The following is an 18,495-nucleotide window of genomic DNA, read 5'->3' as shown; positions in this document are numbered from 1 at the left end:
TGTAAATATGTTTCACTCACGGTGATTGTACATTTCATGTCTAATAAGCATATACTTTATGTGAATTTCGTTGCTATTTGATTGTACCCTTCTTCAGCCATTCATGAAATGAACTGCTAAAAACGAAAAAATAAGTAAAAACACCAAACCACAAGTGTGTCCACTTAGATTAATTTGGTAAGTGGTACCAGACTTTGTTGTAAAAATAACCTACCTGACCAATTGTTTCTTTGTTGTCTTAGTTTGAGTGGTCTAGGCCAGATAGTGTACAGACCCAAGCCTTATTTGTTTCTCCAGGTGGCATATACAGGCACTGCAGTGGGACCTGAAGTTCCCGTGGGCACAGCATCATTCCGATTGCGTCCAGATCCCGGAGGGCACTGCATGCCAATTGCAGTGGTGGCTGATGAACCAGGATTGGGTCAGCAGTAGATCCCTCTCCCTTCCCCAACCAAAGTTCACGGTGGTGACAGATGCATCACTACTGGAGTGGGGTGGCCACACGGGAGAGGCAGAGATCAGAGGACTCTGGTCTCTGGCGGAGTCCGGTCTCCATATCAACCTTCTGGAGCTTCAGGCAATTTGTCTTGCACTAAAGGCATTATCTCCCTCTGTCTGGGGAAGAGTAGTGCTCACGGACAACACCACTGCCATGTGGTACTGAAACAAACAGGGTGGGGTGGGGTCGTGGACCCTATGTCAGGAGGGCATTTCTCTGGTGGTTCAACACCTGGAAGGTTCTCTGAACACCAGTGCAGACAAAAGCAGGTGCAGGATGGATCATGAATGGCGGCTTCACTCGGAGGTGGTGCAAGGTCTCTTTCAGCAGGGGGGGAGAGCCTTGGTTAGATCTATTCGCCACCGAAGACAACGTGCTATGTCAGCAATTCTGCACGTTTCAATTTTCAAGGCGGCACTCGCTCGGCGATGCTTTTCGTCGCAAGTGGAGTTGCAGTCTTCAATATGCTTTTCCGCCTATACCACTTCTGTCAAGAGTGCTGAAGAGAATCAAGCGCGACCGGGCTCCATATTGGGCACTATGGTGCATTTTTCAAAGTTCCATGTTACACACACAAAAGCCCTTGGGGCAAGTATTGCGCAACATGTGGTAACAAGGTGTCCTTTTGGCACCCTTGGATCCTTGAAATTGCATGCACAATTTGTGAGTACCTATTTGGGACTCACAATTTGCACATGCAATTCCCATTCATTCCTATGGGCCTATAGGCCCATAGGAATGAATGGGCCGCTATTCCTTAATTGCGAATCACAATTTTCAATTCGCAATTAAGGAATATGTAGGAATCGCAACATTTTTTGTGATTCCTACATGCATAAGGAATTGCAATTCCTAAATAGGGATTTTTTAAAAATCGCTATTAAGACATCGGAATTCCTTATGATGATGAATGTGCCTCTTAATCTCCTGGCATACAAAAATTAACGTGAACTTGTGTAATGTAACTCTTGCTCATGGAAAGCGCCTAACACTTTCTGATCAGATCACCCTAAATAAAAATGCAACAAAAAAAAGTACCTCAATTTGTAGCGAAAACAGTGGACCGACTTGAAGTGAAATCAATCTGTACTTCGTCCATGCTTCATAGAAACACAAGGAAGTCACGCAGCAACTGACGCCTGCAAGTGCTGCCAAATTTGAATGAAGTAAAGAGTGATAAAGAAGCCAACAAATGGTAAGTAATGGGCAGGCTTGAAGACAATTTTTAAAAGCTTTCTTTAAATTTTCTTTTTAAATACAATAGGTCACCGCCAAGCGACAGCATGCTACAGGCTTGACCTAGAAAGATGGCTAATGTTGCTTGCTATTAGGTTTGTGTTGTGTCTTGTCCAATATCACCATATCCGATTGAGATCTATAAATACCATTTTTATTACTTTGCTTTCGCAAGTGTGAAACTATAGTGAAGCGCCACTTGTCATGGCCAGAATACCCAATTACTTGTAACGTGCAGGTAAGTAGGTAATGAATGAAGAGCCACGTTTGCTGTGTAGTGGTGAAACACAGTCCACATTCCACCGGGAACACAACCTTTAAGTGAATTGCATTGTCCACAATGTGTTGGGGGTGTGTTTGTGATTCACAACAAACCAAGAACAGGAAAACTAAAATCTGTTATTTGTATTTGTCTTGAAATAATTTCCAGGCCATCCTTATCCATTGTTTCAGTAGTTCATGTTTGCCTCACTGTAGACAGGCCCAGCATCGCATGTGTCAAGGCATTTTCAAGATGCCAAAAGTCTTCAGCCTAAACCTGGGCCCTGAGGCTGGGGATACATCTAACGCTAAAATCCAGTTTGAAGCAGACACAGGGCCCACCACAAACTTATAGAAAGAAGGGTATTAGGACAGGAGCAGGGTTCTTCAGCAGCCAAGCAGGGTATCTACCAAAACCGTCTTAGCATTCAGTTCTTTCAGTTTTAATTGCACTCCTGTTACACGCGGCACAACAGACCTGCTAAGTAGGATTTTACACAGTTGTTAGACCTGGCATCCTTGGCGTGGGTCTCCCTTCCATTTTTGTTGCTGTTGCCTCATGGGTTTTGCTGATGTTAGCTGTTCAGAGCACTCTGCCACTGCCAACCAGTGCCACAGTGCAAGTGCTCCCTATATAAAATATATACATTGATTGGTTTCCATGATTGGCATATTTGGTTTACTGTCAGACCCCAGTAAAGTGCACCAGGAGTGCCAGGGCTTGTAAACACAAATGCTGCTAGTGGGCCTGCAGCACTGGTTGTGCCACACACAGAAGCGGCCTGGTAAAATGTGTCTAAGGTCTGCCATTGCAGAACCTGCGTGCAGTCTGGTACTGTCATGTGACTGGGCAAGGGTACCCCCTTGCCAGTCCCTAAACCTTCCCTTAACCTCATGTTAGTCACCCCTATGGTAGGCCCAAGGGCAGGGTGCATTGTAAGTGTAAGGTAAGACAAGCCCTGATGTGTGTGGCATGTCCTAATATTGAATTACAGCCATTTTCGTTATTCACTATTCTAAGGCTACCTGTTCTCATAGGCCAGAATGGGCTGCTCGAATTTTTACACTCTATAATTCTAGTAGACTCAGGGAACATGGTAGAAATTCGAGTTTGGTATGCCTGAACTCAGAATAATAAATTACATATTTTAGCAACGTTTATTTTAATGTTCTGTGTTTGCAAATACCACTTTTAGAAAGATGGTATTTACTTGCCTACCCATTTCAGCCTGCCTCTGCTCTGATATGTATCTGATGTTTGGTTTCTGTGTGTGACATGGATGGGGGATTCCAGGAGACCGTCTGGGCAGCCAGATGGTGATTAGAAATATTACACCAGGATGGGTGGGAGGAGTGCCCCTTGATTCTGAATAGGGCTGTGCTCTGCCACCTCAATGCTGCCTCCATCTCCTGTGGAGCGTCTGATGTCTCTGCCCTGCACCATGAAAAGATAAGCCAGAGTCACCACAAAAAGTTCTCCAGAACCGGACTGAACAAGGTACAGGCCCCCTGGCCTGAAAGAACAAAAGATTTGCTGTGTAAATGTAGGAGCCTAGCTCCTAAGAAATCAGATCCTTTTTAAGCCAAGAAGAACCTCTGCCAGACGAGAAGGATCTGGAAAAGCTGCATGGAGGATTACTGTCTCTGACCTGGGAGACTGGCCTGTGGTGGGTCCCTTGCTGCAAGAAGGAGAGGAAAAGGCTGAAATAACTTTCATTCAACTTGTGCCTTTTTTTAAACGATCTCCAAGGGCTTGCGTGTGAGCTTGCCCCCTGAACATAGCCCCAGGACCATTGGGCTCTAAACTCCCTGGAGAGAAGCTGCTGAGAGTGCTGCATTTTCCCACAGTGTCGACGGAGAAAGCTGAGTGCGCCCCGTGGAAGTCCACCGCGCACTCTGAGGAGCCCTGTGCGCGCTTGTCCTGCCGAGCAAAGCAACTTCTGCCTGTTCGAGCCGTAGCTCGCAACATAAGGACCAGCCCTGCCTGGCCCGAGCACCACGACGCCTGCCTGTCCGAGCCATAGCTCTCAACGTAAGAGAGGACTCGTCCGGTCCAAGCACCACGTCTATTTGGCCCCGAGCCGTAGCTCGCATCGCAAAGAACGGACCTCGCCTTGTGCCCGCTTCCCTCTGTGCATCGTCCTCCTAGAAGCGCCCCCGCCGCTGTTGTGAACGGCCGCGGCCTGTAGTGCGGCTGGGTACGTCTCGTACCCTTCGAATCGTACCGCCGCCTCGCACCGCGCTCAGGCGGGTACGCCGCAACGAAGAGCCTGCCCCCACAACGCATCGTCTCCTCAACGTACAGTGACTATTGAGCCCTACGAGCCGTAGCTCGCACCCCAAGAGGAGGGCACCGCTGCGTGGGACGTCTGGCTTGACATCGTACCGTCCACATCGAACTTCATAAGCAAAGGTACTGTGTTCGCTTTGCACCGTGTGGGCAGCGCAGCGGACTGAAGTGTGCGCTAGGCGCGTGAGACTCCTTGGGGCATTTTTGTAATCGCACGAGTCGCATGGAAAGAATACGACTCGCACAACCTTTACAAATCACGCATTTCTAAGATCTGATTGTTGCTAAACAGTATGGTGGATATTTTGAGATGTTATTGAGACTTGTGGTAACCCTTATATAAAGAATAGTATATTTTTACATAAAGCTAGACTGGTGTCTAATTGTAGTGTGTCACTTAATCACTGTATGTTGTCACAAATGCTTTACCCATAACGCTCTGGGGTTTAGCCTTGTCTGCTCGCGCCACACAACCTAGAGGGTGAGCAGGGGTTCTTTCTAAGAGTAAGTCTCTTGCCCTGACTAGAGGAGAGGGTCCCTGCTTGTCACAAGTACTTACCTGTGCCAACCAGAGACCCCCAATTCTAACAACAGTGCTATCAAAACAAAAGGTCATACTGCAGGTTTACACAGCAGCATTCATGGTACACAGTGTAGGCATATAGCCACGTTTACTACCACTTGAGTAAATTGTACAATGGGTGCTGCAGTTTACATATGCCAGGAAAGGTGAATAAGCCACTTTAACCAGGATTAAAGGGGGAGCACACGGGTCAGGAGTGGTACTGTGCACAGAGTTCTAAAGCCAGCAAAGATATAGGGTCTGCCAAAAGGTGAAAAGTCCAGAGTGATCATGCCAAAAAGGCGGAATGCCTTGCCTTTAAAGCCCTACTGGCCCACTCTTGTGAAGGTCCTCCTCAGTGTGCTCACCCAGTCCTTCATGTTAACATCCTGAGTATGTGTTATGTGTTTGCATGTGAACCAAGTGTAGCACATGAATGCTGTGCGTAAGGGAGCCAGAGAAATGGAGGACAGTGGTATTCTTCTTGAATGCTTCTGCATTGCACAAGATGGAATTGTGAGGTCTCTGTTCCCACACAGTAGAAGTGTATTGCTCACATTTCTGTATGTGGAGTGAGGAGACTGTAGTATCCTGTGTGCTGCCTTTCCCTGTGTGCCTGAGCTAGCATCTGGAAAGCTAAGACTGGAATACTGAGACTGAATAATGTAGTGGAATGTTGGTGTGTTATCTGCAGTGGTAGCTAAGAGGTAGGCACAGTCGGAGGGAGAATGGAGCCCTAACTGGACCTACCTGGTAGTCACAACCTAGTTGTTGTCTCTTTTCTTTGTTTGGTATGAGGTGTGTTGAGACTCATGCCTTTGCCTGTCACACAGTTTCTGTAAATGCTATTTGCTGTCAGAGAGAGTTTAAGAGGTTGATGTTGGGTGAATGTGTAAGCGAGACATGTAGGAGATGTGAATGATCATTCCACTTCTTCATATGCAATGGAGTAGCTGTTATTTATTTTGTTTGAAATGAAGAGAGTTGTGTCGTACCCTGTATGTCTGAGCGGTGTCTGGAATGCTGCGAGTGAAGGGTGTAATAGAATGTTGGTGAGCGGCTGTGAGGAAATGGGGTGTATTATATGGGGTGGTTGTTCAACCTCACCATGTAATACACTTACAAACCCTTTCAGGATCCATAGGTTTGTTTGTTAAACGCCAGCTTAACCCTGGGTAGCTGCGGCTCTGAGCAGCAAGGCTTACACCAAGGAACCAGTGTAAAGCATGTAATAAAGCACCAAAACAACTGAAGAAGAAATAACTGAGACACTCAACAAATCTGGCATAAATTTATAAAAATAAAGTAGATTTTATGTATTTCTAGAAACCACAATAAAAAGCTCCACTAGCGGTTTCCAGAGATCACTTAATTTCAAAGAAGCATAGGCAACTCTAACTAGTTTGGCACTTAGAAGCTTTTTCACCAGAAAGCCTAACTAGTTGTAAGGCAGTCAGTTAGAGTTACTTTGGGCAACCAACTCCGTCAGGGAGCGAATCAGGGGGACCAGCAAGGTCTTCAGAAACAGTTACCTCCACAGAAGAAACCGTCTCCTGAAAGTTACAGGCACTTTACCCTTGTTGCAATGGATTCCTATGGAAGTTGTCCTGTGTCTGAGGATACAGGATGCTAAAGATGCTCAAAGGTGGTGTGGATTCAGTATGGTTGAAGGAGCTCTTCCTGCAGATGCTCCTCTGTCCCCCAGTCTACGAGTTTGGTGAGATGATCCTGTCCACAGCGGTCTACATCCCTCAAGGTCTTCTCATGTCTGGCAGAACTCCAGTTGCACTGAACTGAAAGTTCTCCAGTGACACGGTCACAGCCAAATCCTTGGGTGAGCTGTACCTTGACTTCTAGGCAACCAAGCTGCACTCCGACAACCCACCCGGGGCCAGCAGACTCTGGTGCAACTTCTGACAGTGGAGTTCTGGTCCACGGTTCTGCACAGCGATGAGGAGCAGCGATCAAGGAGATCTGGGCTATCTCCAGCCCTTAGTAAACTTCTTTAGCTGTTTGGCGCAAGTACAGCGGAATTTGCCGCGGAGGTCGCCACGGGAGCCGTAAGTACCGCGGGTGCCACGAGTGTTGTGAATGCCGCGGGTGCCCTGAGACTATCGCCTCATTTCCCGCCACAGAGCTGCGAGGTCTTCCTGATCTCCCCGCTCAGAAAAGCTAAACAGTCATCAAGCAGCCTAACCAAATAACAATTAAACAACAAACCCCACATCTTCTAAGAAGGCATACTCGTACTTAAGGTTGGAAATTGATTATCGGTGCTGGGACCTGGCTGGAATTGGTGCCGGCGGCGCTCCTTGAGTGCAGAGGTGGTCTGTGGTCTGTGTCTCGGCGTGGTGAGCTCGAACCTGACGATCCTGCCCCCTGCCCCCTTCTACTGCTTTTTCCTTCTGGTGCTGTTTGGGGCAGTTCATGTCTTGTCTGTGGATCCCCCTCTGGTGTGGAAGGAGTGGGGCTGAGACAGAGGCGGTGATGGTGCCCCAAGGCACAAACCTTGAGTCCTGAATCAGCGATCAGAGAGAGCGTTGTTGCAAAGTTGGAGCAGGAGCCTGGTGCCGGAGCTTTGGAACGCGGAGCACGGAGCCTCTAAGGAATTTTAAGCGGCAGTGGAAACAGAAAATCCTTGCAGCAATTTTGAGTGTCTTTATTATTTTATTATTTTAACACCTACATTAACATTGTTTTGCATTGATCAACTAATGGGGCAGGTGCCCAGGAGCCCCGGTTCGCTCATACAAAGAGTGTTGGCGACTAACTTTAGCGTTGGTTTTCCACGTTGCCAAGGCTAACCGCGGAGGGCGTAGCGTGGAGAGAGGTGCAGAGCCAGAGCCAGAGCAATTATGCGGTCTGGCAGGGTGAGAAAGACTCCAGGTGAGAAGGCCGCAGCCCTAAAGGGACTCTCTAAACGGAGAAGAGTCGAAAAAACAAACGTAAATGAGGCAAGTTACACCTCTAAGAGCCCATTAACCTCGCCAATAGCTTTCTTGTTTGAAAAAGTTAAACCAAATAAAAAAACTACATAAAATCTGAGATTTCAATTCTTAAAGGATCCGGATCATCTCTTTGTGCAACCCCAGGGGAAGTATCAGCACTGATGACTCCTTTGGCACCTTTAAAACACCTATTGGGGAGAGATCCGAAGAGGGAAGACGACATTCAAAAAATTACCCTTGAGGAATCAAACTTATCCTTTACTGAAAAATGTAATTCACTCAAAAGGACGGAACAAACAGATGAAAAAGATAACAAAAAATCCAATTGGGGAAATGCCAACACAAAATAGCTTTACAACAACAGCGACAGTACACATGGCCCCAGACGATTTTAACACTACAACAGTGCAGCAAGGGCTCCCATTCACCCCAAGTATAACCAAGGGAAATAGCATATTAAGTAGTGTGGCTACAACTCAAAAGTCTCAAAAGACTCAAGTCGCTGAAATCACAGCGAGTCCCAGTTCGGAAGCTATAAGGAAAGATCAACTGAACAGTATACAGTCTTTACATTCAAGTACTGAGGATCTCGCACACCTTTGGCTTGACTCAAGCTTTTCGCTAGCTAAAACGGAAGAGCCTCTGGAAAACAAACCCTCAGTAGACATAGAAGTGATACTAGAGGAGGACAAATGATGTGAAGAAGTTGAGAATAAAATATCTAGTATATGCCACAGCAGTAGCCAATACAGGCTAACCGATGTCAGAGAAAATACATCATCAATACAAATCGAGAGATCTTGTAAGACGCCAAAATACGGGGATAATGTCAATATTAGTAACACTGCTGGGCAACCTTATTTCATTACACCATTATTGCAAGCGCCGGAAACATCAACAGCAACGTTAATAATGCAATCAGATAAATGGATTTACAAATAGACGTAATGTACGTTATTGCATCATACATAGCTGGGATAAACACGAAACTGGACAATTTAAGCAATCTAATCAAAAGAGTACAAACCATCTATCCCCCGCAGGAACCTGTCTGTACCTGTGGGCCAATTTTAGATAAATTAAGTTCATTACCAACAATGTTAGAACAGATACTTACTTTGAACAAACGTTTGATTATCCCAGCAGTTAAGACAGAACAACTAGGAGCCTCTGCAAATCAGTCACAATCACAAGTAGATGCCTATTCCAGATTGGAGCAAAAGAACGAAGTACAAATCTCTACATCTGGGAATGCGGAAGATATAGGAACTAATAATGATATGTAACGAACGATACGATTAACCAACAAGAAATAAAGCCGACACAATCAAAGAGACAACGAAAAAAGGAAAGAAAAGCAAGAAACAAAAAACCTGTCTCAGAGTCTCAGCCCGGCATCAGAGTATACTCTTTTCTAAATCCAAAGCAGGAAGTCCGAAAGAGGAATTTATTTTTGAAACTAGAACGGATAGATCTTTACGTAATTCTGCTTCTTCTATTGAAGGAACAGGCGATAAGTACTTGAGCACAACTCAGACTCCGGAAAAAGAACTTAAGGGTTCAATAATAACGGATAGAGAGGCTTGTTCCTTACAATCGACAAAAGATCTCCAGAAAGAGGTGCTACCAGGTAAATCTGTAATTATGACAGGAATTTGTGAAAAAAATACACGAATCACAAAATTGGCAGTCTACGCAGTCAGCCATTGCCATAATGTAGAAAAAATACAGCTAATAGCTACCCCAAAGAGTATGCAGCCTCAAGATAGGGTAAAAGGTATAGGAAGTAATCATACATTAAAAAACAATTGAGTTAAAAACGCTACCAAAGCCCCAAACCCAGCTGAACGCCCCAAAATTTGCTTGGGAACCACCCATAATTAGGGAAATAGATAACTTAATCATTCGAACAATTTCGGTAAACGGTACAGAAGAAGAGATAAAGAAAACGATATCCTCATCACCGCAGATGTTGAAAGAAATGGGTGATCAAAATCCTTCAGAAGCACATCAAAGCCAAACATCAATACCTAATGCAGCAAAGCAATGTAGCTTGAAACAAGGCTAACTAAGCTTCTGTATATTAAATCAGGGTAAATCATATTTGAAGAATCATGAAGATAAGGATATAAAAAGGGGAAATCCACAGTACAATGAGATACATCAACAGATAATATGGACACCTGAATATGAAACGCAGAGTAGGCACGATACTGTGGAAAAGTAAATTTTGCCATGTTCTGTGTCCCTGCGCCTCATCCATCATATGTTATGTGTGCATGACCAATATGCATATGTTATTCCCCATGTCTGATTAATGACGCAATTACAGTTGTGTCCACCTCTAGTATGCCAGTTTCCAGTCCTCGTGAATACTACGAATATCAGGCCTATGTAAAGCTACGTTGCCACGTTTTTCAGTGTGCACGTTATTTCATTATAAAATTCCCATTTCCAGGCCTCAAAAGGGCCCGGACATCAGATTCAGCTCCTGTCTCCTGAAGCCTCGCTAAGGAGCTATGCAGCCCCCACCTGTATCCTCGACCTTTCACTTACTTCCTGCCTCGCAGTGCCCGGTGCAGCTTGGCTCTGCCTCTGAGTCTGCCAAGACTATGTTATAGTTCCAGTTATCAGTTCAGTCCTCCTTCTCTGCATTCCTAAGCTACTGAACTGCATCAATAGTTTCCGTCATTGTCTAGCCTTCTCGTCTCCACGTTAGAGAAATACTGCATTTACTGGTCATTTAATATTCTTCATCACGCACTACATGTAGAATAATGCATGGTCCAGTCTTAGAATCAAGTTAGCTTTTCCCCTCCTGACTTCTAGTTTATATCAACATGTTCTCTAAACATCAGATACTAGATAGGGTTTAGGTACATGTCGCTCCGACCCTCCAGACTTTAGTCTCTGCTCCTAGCACAGAGTTCATAGCCCCCAGCTTCTCCTAGTAACACGTCATTGCCAGTTTGCGCGCACCATTAGGTTAGAGGTCCCGGCTCCTTAGGTAGCCCCCTCCAATGTTTCCGCCCATTCATGACATATTCTGTTACGTTTGCACCACATGTCTATGTATACGCCCAGTTACACCTCTTTTACTGTTATCTTTCGCGACTGCTACGCGTCACGCCTTCTGCTCCACCCACTGCTACGCCTACTGCAATGTAATGCTATGTGTTTGCGCTATGTATAAATGCTCATGTATTGTTATTAAAAGTTAGCGCGCTCATCCCAGACCCAGCCCCAGCAGCTGCTGGGCCCCGGTTATCCTGCTGGGCCCCTGTCTATGCAGGTTGTCCTGATCCTGTCCTTATGCTGTAGTAAACCTGCAGAAACTCCTACTACCTCGAATCTTGACTCTTATTTATTGAGCTATCTGTTATGATATATGCCTAGTCAAAAATAGGGTATTATTTATTTATTTACCACATAATGGCGCCCGAACAGGGACTTGCCCTTTCCCCACGCGTCGGTGAAGCCACGCCGACCCCCTGACCCTCTGCAGCCGTGACGGAACCATACCGGCCACGTGCAGATATTTCTGCTTCAAGTATCCCTCAGGCCCACGGAGGAAACGGAGGAGGCGGTCCAGCATCCAAACGAGACGGTGGAGGAACGCGGCGAGTCCCGACCAGAGCCCAAGCCAAGAGTCCAAGGTCCGAGGTATCCGGAGGCCCACCCGTAACTGAAGTCCGAAGTTCGTCGTCAGTACAGTCCAGTCCGAGGCCTTCCGTTCTTGCTGCCCGGTGAGTACCATTACTGGGGTAGTATCTAGACAGGGTCAGTCTAAATTGACTCTGGTCCGTGGGTTGGTGGTACCCAAGCCCACAAACGAAGTGTTCACCTAGGTGGATACGGGTCTTGATGCGTCCCTTTATGGGACCGGTATGTTCCGTACTGTTTCAGCAGTGCATCCAGTAACTCTAGTCTGTTCCGGTCTCGAGAAATTCTTGTGTTTCTGTTCTCAGTATTCCAGGTAATATTCTGTTCGAACTGTTATTTATAATGTTGTTCAATGTATTTCCAATGTCGTGGTATGCCTGAATTGTTCTCCCAATTGTTATTGTTCTTCGTCTATTGTATTGTGTTCCGATTCAAGTTTACAATGTCTCTCTTTTCGAGATTACGTCAGTTAAAAACTAGAAAGGGTGTGTTAGAAGAAGCAGTTCCTGTCCCGCCGAGGGACAGTCCAGGTCATTTTATGTATCAGAAACATGGCATAAGCGCCATATTGTATCTAGATTTATGGGTAGATTATACCAAACAGTTAGAAGAAAAGTATAGATGGCCCGTATCGGGTACATGGGATGCCGAATGTATCATGCGAGTAGAAGAAGCATTATGGAAAAAGAAAGCCAGACAGTCACAGAAAGATGCCATCGAGTTATGGCGTAAAGAATCTCATAAAAGAACCGAAAAAGAAATCAGAAAGTCAGAGTTAAGTAGAGAATCCCAAGAACGAGCCCAAGAAAGAGAATTAATCGAGATAGGTGAACAAGTCAAAGCCGAACAGTCAGACAGACAGAGGCATGCCCTCATTAAGGGTATGTATCCTCTTCTTGCTGAGGGCTTGCCAAAAGCGACCCCAGAGGCATCCAGTAATTTCCCGCCACCATTAGTTCCGACCAAGCTACGTCACAAACCGACCGCAGCTGATATTTTTATTTCGTCCTATTTGGACGACACAGTCCCTGAATATGCAAATCCTGTTCGCGTTCCGCTAGTCCCTGTAAATCAGGTAATTCCTGCTCCTCCAGACACCGGGGTGTCCTTAACAGCTCCCCCGGGTCAGCCCGCCATACAAGTCCAGCCCACGTTACAATTACCGACCCTGCCAGGACGAAAAGCATCAGTTGATGATTCTAGTTTAGGGGCCGCAGGAGGAGGTCTTCCTCAAACCCCGCCGCCACACAAGCGTTTATCAGCACTCGAATTACATGCTCAAGCATCACAGCGTACTCCTAAAAGTAATAAGTCTGTTACAGAAATCAGGCAAACCCTTGGCGAATGTGTCTATGACCCAGTTCCAGGCGAGTTTAATATGGTTTTATATTCCGTACGCGTAAGGAGAGTGACCGAGTATCTAGTCACCTTGCCGAATATGAAAGAAGATCTAGACAGAATATATCGTTTCATCCGTACAGGGGATGATCCAGAAAGTATTAGTGATGCCATGTCTCAAAGGAAAGCCGAGATCCAGCGTATGATATTAAAGTTTTTAATTAACTGTCTAATAAGAGAACAAGATTACCCGTCTACAGATCCAGCCGAAATGAAAACTCTAACAAAGTGGAGTGATAATATAGCCGAGGGTAAGCACAATACCATTAGTGCCATGGAAAGTATGTACAAGAAAATCCGTAGAGAGATAATAAAGATACACGAACAGCGTAAAGCAGCACAAGTAAGCGAGAAAGAAAGTACCTCTGATATTGAAGAGGAAGACGACGAGAATCCCGCCAGAATAGCGTATGTAGGAAAATCTAGATTTCCAGATCGCCATTTACGTCTAGAACGCAAGTCTACTTTCCCTCATCCAGCACCAGAACAAGGTTCCCTAGAACAAGTATTTCAAGCTACCGATCACATTCTGAAATCACGAATCGGTTATAGTGAGTTAAGTACTATGCATGAACAAGAACTAGCCCGATCAGCAGTCCGATGGATTACTGATTCTACCACTTTTCCAGACGAAATAGTGGCACAAATGTTTCTGAAAATGCCCCCAGCCGAGCAGCGACTGGTGGGTATGTATATGATTCAGTACCTCATTACTTTGTATGAGGGTCAACACTCTGATCCAGGTCCGTTACATGATATCCTGAACGAGTTACTCCAGTACAGATGGAGAGGTCTAGGTACCGATTTAATTAGTGTCATTCTAGAACAGCGCCACAAATATAGAACGTTTCTGAACCCGCATTTTGTTCATGTCTCACCCCCAGAAAGTAAATCATTCTATATAGACAGACAGAATCCGTTACGAGAAGTCCACCCAGTCAGAGGGGCGGGTGGCGAAATGCAACGAGTGTTTGTATACACTCCGATCACAAAGATGGAACTTCTCGAGATGAAGAAATTAATTCCCTGTCATGACAAAGATCCAGCAGGGTTCCATAGAGAATTAAAAGACATGCTCCGTATGGGAGAATACACTTACCCAGATATCATTAAAATGTTAAAGGTCCTGTTGCCCGCAGGGGTGTATGAAAAGCTAAAGGAAAAGGAATGGGAGGTGGGAGAGAAAAAGATCGATTGGGCAGTTCTAGAAGCTGAAGACAAGGCACGAGTACCAGGTACCGGTCTTGGAGATAAATGTAAAGAATTACCAGAATTATTGATTCAAGTTTTACCCAGATTATTGACAACTAGAAAAGAAGACTGGGATGCAATCTCAGCCTGTAAACAGAAGCAAGACGAAGATATTAGTGATTTTTATTCTAGATTTGAAAAATGTTTCAGTATCAACAGTGGTCTCAAGACAAGTAGTGAGTCATATCCTCACCTTTTTGTTACTAAATTAGTCGAGAATTCAAGCCCACAAATTAAAAACCGAGTTTTGAAAGTCGAAAGCACCTGGCAAGCAAATACTCCGTCCCAGATGCTCCAGATGCTCCAGTATCACCAGAATAGAATCAGGGAAGAGCAAGAACACGAAAGAAAACGTATGAAAGACACGAAAATGAAAGTGCTAGTTGCACAATCTGTTCCTCAAGACAGTCAGAAGAGGGGTCCGAATCAAGCCAGTCATCCTGCAGCTCCCGTTAAAGGGAACTGCAATTATTGTAAACAGCCAGGTCATTTTATAAATGAGTGTGCAGTTCTGAAACACAACATAGCTACTGGTAAGACTAAAGAAAGACCACGTCCGCCTAGACAAGAACAAGTTTCACAGATTCCTCAGCCACAGAATGCACCACAGACAGTTACAGTACCGCAGCCTATTGCTGCAACACAGCATGTCACATCGCAGATGTACCAGTATGCACAGTCTGAGTATCCAGAGTACCAGCCATATTCATGAAACAGCCTAGAGAGGGAGGTAGGCTTGCCTCTCATCGAGATACCTGTAGATCAAGAAGGTCCCTATGTTCACAGTCAAGTATTAGGGAAAGACAGAAAGTTTTTGATTGATACAGGGGCAAGTAGGACCACAATTAGTCATGCCGAAGTTCCAGGGGCTCCGCTCTCAGGCTCAAGAAATGTTTCCCTTGGATTTTCAGGAAAACCTATTGTAAACGAGATTTCAAAGCCAGTTACTCTAGAAGTAGGTCCATTGTCCCGTACTACTGATCTGTTACTTACTAAGTCATGTCCAGAAAACCTATTGGGCATTAAGACACTGAAAGAATTAGGTGCAGTCATATGCTGTTCCCCAGAGGGAGTACGATTGTTCCTACGTGACTTTAAGGGTCACTATGTATTACGAGATTTTGATTCAAGACTGTCTAATGTTCCGCAGCACTTATGGGCGCAAGGTCCAACTGATGTAGGTTACATGCAAATCACACCCCATCGTGTGACTCTCAAGCCAGGTGTAGTGTTACCCCGAATCAGACAGTACAGATTGCCACCCGAGGCTGTAGCAGCCTTATCCAAAATTATTGACGAGCTCATGGCTCAAGGAGTAGTTGTAGAAACTGACTCCAATGTATGTAATTCTCCGATCATTCCAGTCATGAAACGTACTGATCCAAATGCACCCCCAGTATATCGATTAGTGATTGACCTACGAGAGCTTAACAAATGTATTATTCCGCAGTACCCAGTTGTCCCAGACATCTCTTCCCTATTAACAGCCATTGATTCCGAAGCCACGTTCTTCACAGTAATAGACCTCAAGAATGCATTTTTTAGTGTTCCAATTCACCCAGACAGCCAGTTTCTTTTCGGATTTTGTTTAAATGGAAGGAGCTATATGTTCACACGCGCTCCTCAAGGTTTCACAGAAAGCCCTAGTATTTACAGTCAAGCACTCAAGAGACAACTAGACAACATTCACATGCCAACTGACACTGCCCTGCTCCAGTATGTCGATGATCTACTGATCACAGCCCGTTCTGAACGTGCTTGCGAGCGAGCATCCCTTACAGTTTTGTATTTCTTAGCCGAGATGGGGCACAAGGTGTCACCTTCGAAGCTTCAATTCTGTGTCCAGCAAGTGGTTTACTTAGGACACTTGCTGTCCAAGAGGGGTAGGCAGTTGACACCAGACCGTATCCAGTTAATAGCGAGTCTTCCCCAACCCAGAACCCAGAAGGAGGTACGTGCCTTTATCGGCCTTACTTCTTATTGCAGACAATGGATTCCCCAGTATGCATTTCTAGCCAAGCCACTGATACAGTTAACGACACAGGAGGCAGCCGTATCGACTGTTCTCCCTTGGACATCTGAACATACACTTAGTTTCAACGAGTTGAAGAAAGCCCTATGCCAAGCTCCAGTTCTAGCTACACCGAACTACAGTAAGCCTTTTACACTTTTCGTTACTGAACGTGAAGGTACAGCATTATCTGTTCTTACACAGGATCAAGCAGGACAATACAAGCCTTGTGCTTATTTTTCGAGCACATTAGATCCAGTCGCCCAGGCGCTGCCTGCGTGCCTCAAGTCAGTTGCAGCCACAGCACTAGCTATTAGACAAAGTGATTCCATAGTTTTAGGACATACCTTGACAGTACAAGTTCCACATTCAGTAGAAGTTCTTTTAAACCGAACACAAACTCAGCACTTGACAATTGCACGTTTAACAGGTTATGAATTGACACTGTTCCAGCCACACATAGAAATCAGACGCTGCAACGTTTTAAATCCTGCTACACTGTTACCATCAGTTAGTTCGAACCCTGACCCACATGATTGCGTGGAAGTAGTTAACATTACGACAAAGCCAAGACAAGACCTGACAGACATTCCGTTACCAGATCCCGACCTGACACTTTATGTGGATGGTTCATGTATGAGAACAAGTACAGGAGAACTAGTCGCCGCGTATGCAGTGACTACTGACACCGAAGTTATTGAAACACACCGTATTGATACCCTGTCCGCTCAAGCAGCAGAGCTAGTTGCTCTGACACAAGCCTGTATACACGCCAAGAACCTGAAAGTTAATGTTTACACAGATTCACGTTACGCATTTGGAGTTGTACACGACTTCGGAGTGCTCTGGCAGGAGAGAGGTTTCATGACTTCTCATGGAACCAAGATTCAGCATGGTCTCCTTATTCAAGCTCTGTTAGATGCAATACATTTACCGACATCCATTGCTATCATGAAATGCAAAGCACATACGAAAGTCACTGACATTATTTCCCAAGGTAATGATCTAGCAGACCGCACAGCCAAGCTTACAGCACAGACTCTAGACATTCCAGTTAATATGACACACACTCCGGATCCGATTACATGCATGACAGTTAAGGACCCTACACAAGATGTCATAGATATCCAGTTACATGCTACTCCCGATGAAATCAAGAAATGGTCTGAACAAGGAGGGGTCCAGACAGATCAAGGATGGTTAACGAAGGGTAGAGCCACATGGTTTCTCCCCGACTCTATGGTTCAAGTCATTATTAATACCGCACATAGTTCAGCACATTTAGGAGAAAAAGCTATGTTAGACAGTATCCAGAACATTTGGTTCAACAAGCATTTACGAGCTGCAGCCAAGCAGAAAGTCCGTACCTGTATGATATGTTGTCAGTTTAATCCAGGTAAAAGTGTCCCGGTGGAACAAGGTGGTTTTCAGCCCCCTGACCACCCTTTTGAGGTCCTCCAGATGGATTATATTCAGATGGAGCGATGTCGAGGTTTCAAGTATGTCCTTGTAGTTGTATGCGCTTTGTCCAGATGGACAGAAGCATATCCAGTCCCAGATTACACAGCCGCGACCACTGCCAGGCAGTTGGTTCGTGAGTTCTTCCCTCGATATGGACTCCCTAGAGTCGTATATTCTGATAACGGCCAGCCATTTTCCTCAGAATTAATGAAGCACGTTTCCCTGTTGTTAGGGTACCAGTGGAAGTTCCATTGTGTACGCCATCCTGAAGCAGCCGGTCTAGTCGAGAGACATAATCAGACTCTGAAAATTCGCATTGCCAAAGTATGCAAAGAAAAAGGTGTGGACTGGCTAGTAGCTCTGCCAGTCGCTTTGTTTTATATGCGCATGGTCGCACATTCCAGATCAGGTCTGTCCCCGTATGAGGTCGTATTCGGCCGCCCCCCTAACATGTGGGGTACTCCTAGACCCCGAAGTATTACTGATGTTTCCTGTAATATGCTGACAGATTACCTAGCTTCCTTGATGTCTCCCCTCAACTCATGTCGTTCACAGGTTGCCGCCGCATTTCCAGACAATACCGAGGTGGCACCGCATGAAATCGTTCCAGGTTCTATGGTGATGGTCCGAAATTTTGACAGATCAAGTCCGCTGGAGCCTCGATGGAAAGAGCCCCGTCAGGTCCTCCTCACCACCCGTACAGCCGTGAAGTTGGAAGGCCGAAAAGGATGGATACACCTTTCTCACGTTAAACTTTTTAAAGGATTGAAACCGGTCTCTAAAAACATTTCCCAGGATTTTAAGGACTGCCAAAATATTGCTTTCAAGGACTGTCCCGCAAAAGACATTGCTACAACCCCTCCCCTGTTAGAGAAAACTCCGCAGCAGGAGTATAAGCAAAAGCTCCGGTCTAGT

This window comes from Lissotriton helveticus, chromosome 6 (genome assembly GCF_964261635.1).
Source record: "Lissotriton helveticus chromosome 6, aLisHel1.1, whole genome shotgun sequence".
Lineage (NCBI taxonomy): Eukaryota > Metazoa > Chordata > Amphibia > Caudata > Salamandridae > Lissotriton > Lissotriton helveticus.
This window is presented reverse-complemented; position numbering follows the sequence as displayed.